This window comes from Carassius gibelio, chromosome B15, assembly GCF_023724105.1.
Source record: "Carassius gibelio isolate Cgi1373 ecotype wild population from Czech Republic chromosome B15, carGib1.2-hapl.c, whole genome shotgun sequence".
In the NCBI taxonomy this organism is placed as follows: Eukaryota; Metazoa; Chordata; class Actinopteri; order Cypriniformes; family Cyprinidae; genus Carassius; species Carassius gibelio.
The window spans coordinates 14,860,497-14,868,980 of NC_068410.1; positions in this window are offsets into that span (position 1 = coordinate 14,860,497).

Sequence of the window (8,484 nt, forward strand, 5' to 3'; positions counted from 1 at the left end):
GTCTAATGAACTTGGAACCACCTTCACTCATATCAGAGAAATGAAAGAAACATGCCGATGCAAATGTTTTCTATATTGTTTGTGCTTTGATCTGAATGAAAATAAGGTATCAGTGTGGTGTGGCTGACACAGGACAACATACGGTGCTAGGGTGACATGGAGGAGACAAATTGTTGAATAAAGTTTTTTTTTTTTTGGCGCACAAAAAGTATTCTCATGACTTCGTAAGATTGAGATTGCTGGATTGAATGATTCGATGGCGAACCGGACAGACTGCTTTGTTTTGAAGACGATGCTGAATAAAGTCGTTGTTTTTGCTATTTTTGGACCAAAATGTATTTTCGATGCTTCAAAATATTCTAACTGACCCTCTGATGTCACATGGACTACTTTGATGATGTTTTTCTTACCTTTCTGGACATGGACAGTATACCGTACACACAGCTTCAATGGAGGGACTGAGAGCTCACGGACTAAATCTACAATATCTTAAACTGTGTTCCGAAGATAAACGGAGGTCTTATGGGTTTGGAACGACATGAGGATAAGTACTTAACCTGTTAATTGTCACCCCGTCCCGTATACGGGACGCCTACGTTGACTATACTATATTACAATCAAATCTAATCTAATCTTGACAAACTATATATCGTTGGAAAAGTCTAAGACTCCCAATTATATATTTTACCAATATTTTTTGTTAAAAATTATGTAGGAAAAGTAATAGATTAATTTATGAAAAGAGTGCACCCTCAGAAATCTACATTACAAAAGGAGTTTTAACCTTTGTTTAAAAAAAATACTTCCTCGTTGCCTTTTTCCTCTGTTAACAGGTTAATGACATAATTTAGAATTTTGGGTGAACTAACCCTTTAAATACATTTCTAAATGATTATTATTTTAAATGATTGTCCCTGGAACAGTAGGATACTCTTGTAAAGTAGCGGTGGCAGCAGACATATTTTGAGTATCCGTTCTGGTTTAGAATATGCAATCTAATCCTGTTTACATGAAATAAGCCTGCTCTTGAGAAGGTTTGAGTTTAAGGACTTGTTGCTCTGACAGCAACTCCGGGATGAGCTTCGAAGAACCAACTGATCCAAGATCATGCCAAATCGTCAACGATCAAATCCAGCCAACTGGGTTAGTGACGTATGGGGAACGTTCCCCTGTACTCTAGTCCATAGAATTGTAATGCAAATAATTTAACTTCATCCATTAGTAAAAACAAAAACATGAGCAGTAAATACATTTTAAAATGGCTGCCTAGCATGCAAGCAGACTAAACGCTTTAAAAACTGACATGTCAAACCCATATTTCTATATGCAATTTAATGCCCTCTTGAGTGGAAAAATTGTTTTTTATTTAAGTAGTTAAACACGTTTGTAATGCACCACACATTATAATTATGTCTGGGTGCAGGCCAGACTATTTTCTTTTATTCATATGTATGTGCGTGAGTCCTATGAAAACATATTTTTAACATTACTTGTAAAGACAATTTTTCAATATCTGTTGAATAATCAAAAAGAAGAGTATTGCAATGTAACAATGATTTTTTTTATTCATATATTTGAAACTGTTCCTTGTAGTTCTGTGATCTCTGCTTTCTTGCTAGCCTTGAAGTCATTACAAGCGGTTTCAAATATCTCTGTAAATACAATTATGTGATCATCCTAAATGTCTTGCAGATAATGAACTCACCTTATATTTCATTTTCTTGAGGATCCTTGATAGGTTCTGAGACAGAGATTCGGCCACACTCTGGATTTCAAAAAACAAAACCTTCACTTCCAATGCAAAGCACGCAAGCGTGGATCTGGAGCAGTTCTGCTAAAGGAGATGACAACAATTAAAAGCCTGTGACAACGATGAGGCTTGAAGAATACACAGACGTTTCTTGCACAGACAACTCACTAGATGGCAGCGGAGGATCATTTATGGTCTCATTTACCATTTCCTCTCTGGAATATCGTTCTTTTCACATGTTTTGCTAATGGATTTATACTTAGACATTACACAATCACCATTATAGCATTTAAAAAACATCTTTATTGTCAAAGTTCAGCATTGTTTTGTATTGAAATATGAAGTAGCAGGAGTTTTCAACTCATCGGATCTACTTGATTCACAAAGATGGTCAATTTTTAATTCAAAACGGCATTTTCAGCGAAAGGTGGCTAGTTTGTATCCTTGCACACAATCTTAGTTTCTCTAAAATGTAAACCAAACGTCCATTGACAAACAAGTGTTGTTGTTTTTTGAGTAATAGAGAAACTCAGAAATGAAACGATATGAATCACTTTTCCTTTTTAGGCAGTGGTGGAGCCAGGAAGGGGCAAGAAACCAGTCTGAGGTGGCACAGAAATTTTAATTTATTTAACATAAAAAAAATTTAGTCAACCTTCACAAAATTTAAACAGTCAAAGTAAACAGTCAATGTTGTAGCTTCTTGTGCAGGTTATTTATGAAGTGATATAGGGCCGTTTCATAGTCAACGCATCTGTACGCATACGCGTCCCCGAGACTACGCAACGTTACGCTTCGGCCGCCATTATGCGTCGGTGCGTAGCCAAATGTGTCGTCCTAGTTTTTGATACGCGACGCGCCGATTCACGCAATACTATGCGTTGTCGGTGGGGGTGACATTGCAAGTATTGTACATTAATTCAAGTATATTGTGTTTACAGAAGAAGAAGGTTTGAATACATTGGCGGGCGAAGAGGAAAAATTATGCGAACTTATACGTATCCATCCACATTTATACGATAGTTCATCAGCAACAGAATACACTCCTCTTCAGTTGCCATTGTGATCTGAATATGACGCGACCCGACTCTACTAATATCACCCGTCTCTACTACCCCCTGTTGCGTGAGCAGTGTATTGCATCCGTGACGCTTGCGTTCACTGTTTAGACTATGAAAGGGAGCGCGTCGCTCGCGTTGCTTGCTCGCGTTTCTCGCGTTGACTATGAATCGGCCCATAGAGTGTGCACCTCATAATCGCATATTTCCAGTTGAAGAGAGTATGCCATGAGCAATATTACAAACGGGACAGGACAGGAAAGTTAGTTTTAATAACATCTCATCAGACTGCAATTCACAGTTGTTCTACTAAAGCTCATCTGGCAAATCTTATCTTTTCCACCCATGTTTGACTTGCACGCTTAGGGGCAAGCTAAGGTGCGTGACAGAAAAATCTTGTTTGTTGTAGTAGTAAAGAAATAGTAAAATGTCACCACACATAGGCTACAGCTTATGAAATAAGGCGTGTGGTGTGTAAGCTATTGTGCAACAATTGCACAACTGCAAAAACAAAAATTCAGTGCATGATCACATATATATATATATATATATATATATATATATATATATATATATATATATATATATTATCTTAAAAATGTCTAAAAAAATACCCAACCCCCGCCACAAATTAAAAAATCCCATCTCACAAGAATCACCTAAGACAGGGAATTCATTTTCAAAAATGAAATTGAGGCCCAGAATAAATGTCTAAGACTCCTGATTAGAGTCTTACTGTAAATATGATAAAAAGAAGGCTTTAAAAAGATCGGTGGTCAGTGATCAATCCTGATCTGAGCATCCCTAGTATGAATCTCAATTTCTAAAAATTGACCCTTGTGACTGGTTTTGTGGGCCAGGATTATACATATGCAGAAAAAGCTATGGGAGCCTTTACTAGCTCAAGAAAGCAGTAATTAGAGATGGGAGAAGAAATATGTACTTAAGAAATTGTTAATGTGTTAAATGATTTAAATGTGAAAATATATCTATGTAGTGTAATAGCCTGACACAGGAGTGTAATAGCCATGTTTAAAATATTCCATAGCTGCTGCTCTTTTAATCGTACACTAATTAATTATATTAAAACTACAGACAAAAAAAAAAACACTTTCTGTAATCTATTTTTTTTTTTTTTGTAAATTATATTATGTTAATTTTGTCAAAACAATTTGCGATAAATTGTGACCACATCTGTGCTTTTCTCACTCTGCAACACACATGCCTTTATGTAGATAAAAATCAAATCACACAATCTACAAATGCTGCTGACACTAATGTTAGAAGCTTTCTGAAATGCATCAGCGAACAAGTGCAAGACTGAGTGCAAATTACAACCGGGTGTAAACTAAAGGTCAACGAAATAATAAACAAAGCACAAAAATACCCCAGCTGTTCTTCACAAAAACATATGAGCCCAGAACACCACTGCCATTCAGTATTCATTAAGCCTTCTTATGAATGCAGTTTATCAAAAGCACTTTATCTTGCCTCCATTTTTTAAGCAATTAAGTTCAATCGTTCAGCTATCAGAATGAGTAAATAATACATTATTATCAAAGGCCAAAGATTAAGATTTTTGGCAGCATGTTCAAGTCGTTTACTGATAACTAAAGATTGCGTGTAAAATCACATACCTCATAATCTGCTAGAGATGGTGTGTACAGCATGCTATCATTTTTCTGTTACAAGAGAAACCACACCTTAAACAAAAGCAAAGTAAGATCAAACTAGACAGATTTTGTTTATAAATAAAAAAAACGTATTAAATCATATGGTACCACTTGGCTCAGCTCCTCTGTGATCTTTATCACTATCTCCACGCTCTCTTTGCTGCATACTTGACTCTTGATCTGTCTTGTCAATATTATCAGCAGATACAGAAGTAATGAAGTCAAATTCATGGAGTAGTGGAGTAAATCTATCCTCATATCAAATATCCAGCTCTCCCTCACCAACACATCTGTCATCAGTCAAAGGAAGAGAGGGGACGTTTTGAGTGGCTACATTTCTCCCTCCCTATGGTTTGGATTTGATTTATAGAAACACAGTAAAGAGCACATGGCTGAAGATACAATCTGCCTGCCTGTAATCTAAAAACAAATATAGAGAGGGGAAAAACAATACAGATTAATAGGATCAACAGGAACATGCCTTGAAATCATGCAACAGTATTTTATTTGTTTAACTATTTACATAGGCCTAATCTGATCTAGGCTATTTGCAATTATGTTTATTTAATATGCCTAGTAAAAACTAGTTTGACTTAATAGACACTAAGAGACATTTTTACAACTGCAATAATCTGTAGCACAGACCTACCTCATCAAACATTTCTGGAGTGAATCATTTAAGACGTCCTTAGACAGAATTGCACATTCGCGCTTGATCATTATGCAGAATAGGTGAGTATGCTTTCATTTGCCACAGCTCCAAGGGCAACCAGAACGATAATAAAACGCTGAGATCCGAGTTTCCTTCTACTTCCAGCTGAAATGAGTTTACATACATATGATAAGTGCACTCGTCTTTGTGCGTCCCGCAGCGCAGCAGGACATCGACCGAGTGAGAGAAGTTCAGTCGGGTGTGTTTTATACCGCCGCGTGATTGGGTTGGACTCTGATCCGATGACCTCATGAGTCACACATACACATCAGCGCTGGAGGAGCCACCGAAACTGAAAGTAAGTTACGCTAGGTTGAATTGAGAAGTGTAAATGTTTAATAAACGCACAGACTATGTCGTTTTAATGTGTGTGGTTCTTATAAAAACTAAATTGAAGTTCGCCGTTGAACTATTATTTGAAACGACAGGGAACGACGAGGAGTAATTGTCCTCTAAATCCGTCGGCAATCACCGGCGAAAAGTCAATTGCGGTACAAGTCTTGTGACGAATGAGTTGATGAGTTAATCATTTCTTTATGTACAAACTTAAACAATATTTAACTATTGGCTTTATTCGCATCAGACACACACCAACTTTAAGCAAATGGTGTATAATTAGTTACTAAATTAACTCTAATTCTATTATTATACAATAGTACAAATAAAACGCATTTCAAATAAAAAGCATTGGAAAAAAACTATGCAAACAAAAACAGCAATAAAAATAAACATGCATTTTTTTGCGTTAAAAATGACCAGATGTAGTTTGAACTTCCCATGTTTCACACAGACGCAGGCCCCGCCCCTTTGTGGTACCAGCATTTACACTGTTGTTAGTGGGGATGGGTATAGTTAAGGGGGGGGGGGTTAAATGCTTGTTTTCACTCAATATCCTGTTAATCTTGAGTACCTATAGAGTAGTACTGCATCCTTCATAACTCCAAAAAGTCTTTAGTTATATTCATAAGAGAAAGATAGTCTGTAACGATTTTTCCCGGAGAAAAACACGACCTGCTGGAGGCGTGACGTGTGGGCGGAGCTAAAGAATCACGAGCGCCAGTAGGCTTTTGCGTTGAGAGCGTTTGAAAGCTGTGACTACTGTGAGGGAAAAAAACCAGCCACCCGGACATTTTCTCAAATGTAATTTCACAACGATGTTCTTTTGTTTATTGAGCAAAGCAAAATTGGAAGACTGCAGTGAGTAGATGTTGTAGCATTAAATATTACGAACTGAAAAGTACTGTAAAATAGCCCCTTCTTCAAGTTAGATGCTAATACGTAACATTATGATACATACATTTGATTAATACTAATGTTTAGTATATTTTATAATGTTCTACTTGTTGATAATATCACAAATATTTCTATATTAGTCATGTGAAACATGAATGTTCACATCCTATCATTATACATACAAATCTAGCAATATTGTAGTATTTAAAACATACAATATTGCTACATGGCCACGGGAAGTGGGGGTGCTGGGGGTGCTGCAGCACCCCCTAGTGACGAGAGGGAGATAAAAAAAAATGTAGGCCTATTAAAATATTTTGCACAATTTATAAATTCCTTATGAATATTTTAGAAAATGATTTTGACACACGCAGTTTATTACGTATATTTTGGATTTTAATTTCATATTTTGAGGCCTAATCAACACAGGTTCGGAAGTTACGTTGTCAACGTCAGGCAGGCAGGTTTGGTCGCCGAGTAACGAGGTTTCCCGCTCGTTCCATGCAGAATACATTCATCTTTATATAATACAGCGCACCTCGACATTTGGACACCTGTAACCAGGGCACCCCGCCTGCATGTAGCTTAGGTAAGAGCATTGTGCTGCCGCGCTTGTAACATTTATTTTTTTGGCAACAAGTGTGGGATCAGCTTTGACTAGCCAAGCAATTGTAAGTAGTACACTATAGTATTTTTGTAAGGTGGTGGGGATGGAGATGGAGAGTATTATTTCGTTCGTGTGTTCTTTGCGTAATGGTTGTGGAGAACTGTTAAATAACGTTTAAATAGTCGGAGATTATTTCCTTGTGGTTTGTGTAAAAAGGTTGGAGATGGAGACAGAAAGCTTTATACTGTGCGTGTGTTTTTTGCGTAATGGATGTGGAGAACTGTTCAATAAACAAATTGCTTAAATAGTCAGAGATTATTTCCTTGTGGTGTGCGTAAAAAGATTTTGGAGTTAATAGAGTTGCGTGTGACATAAACGTGCAGTGACTCAAGACAGCTGACCAAATCGATTGCATTGTTTTTGCGTTATTGTGAAGTTTGATTAATATTATATTTTGTTGTAATATTATTTGTTTTATCTAAATAAGTTGCATGTATGTATAGGCTGTCTGAAATTGCAATGAAAGTAATTATTTCGTTTTCTTTCGAGTATTAAACTATTATTTCTGATTCTGCTTCTGCTTCAGATTAATAACCCATTGCGCATATCTGAGAACTGATGTCTGTGTGTTTGAGACCCTGGCTGGCTGTGCACTGAAGTGTATATGACAATAAAGTAGTAAATCTCAATGTATTTATTTTTAAAATGTATTTTAAATAGGCCTATAGGCTCATAGGTTTTTTGTAAAAAAAATAAATAAAAAAATTAAAAAGAAATTCACAGCACCCCTGTTCAAAATTACTTCCCGCGGCCCTGTATTGCTAGACCTTATAAAATCTTGTTACTTTTTTTATCCACCTAGCTGCCAACTTATTAAATATTTACTTTAAATGTATGCAATTATTGTTTAGCCCAGCTGTAAGCTTTAAGGTCCTGGACCTAACTTATTTTTCTTTTATTGATGGTCAATTGGCAGCTAGTTATTGTTTACATTATCATGACAGTGTTTGTTGCTGCATAAAAGCTTTTGAATCGAAATAAAGACACAGTTGTGTTGAAATAAAGTTGAATTTGTGTTTTATATATTTTGGTTAAGTTTGTTTCCTATACCAGCTGTAAAAAATTATCTAGTAAATCTGTTATTGATTTTAGTCTTATTTTAGTCGACAAAAATACCAAGCAATTTTATTCGACTAAAATAAGACTAAAATTAGATGACTAAAACTTGACTAAAACTAAAAAGAATTATAGTCAAAAGACTAAGACTAAAACTAAATTAAAATTTTGTGTCAAAATTAACACTGGTTGAAAGCCAGGATTCAAAGATGTTTTTCAAATCAGAACCCTAATGATAGCCCTTTGAGTGGAAAAGTGTTGCCTTCTGAAGATGAGCTGGATGAGGGTGACTTGTTGGCTTTAGTGCCCGAAGTCCCTCAAGCTTGCCTCTCCAT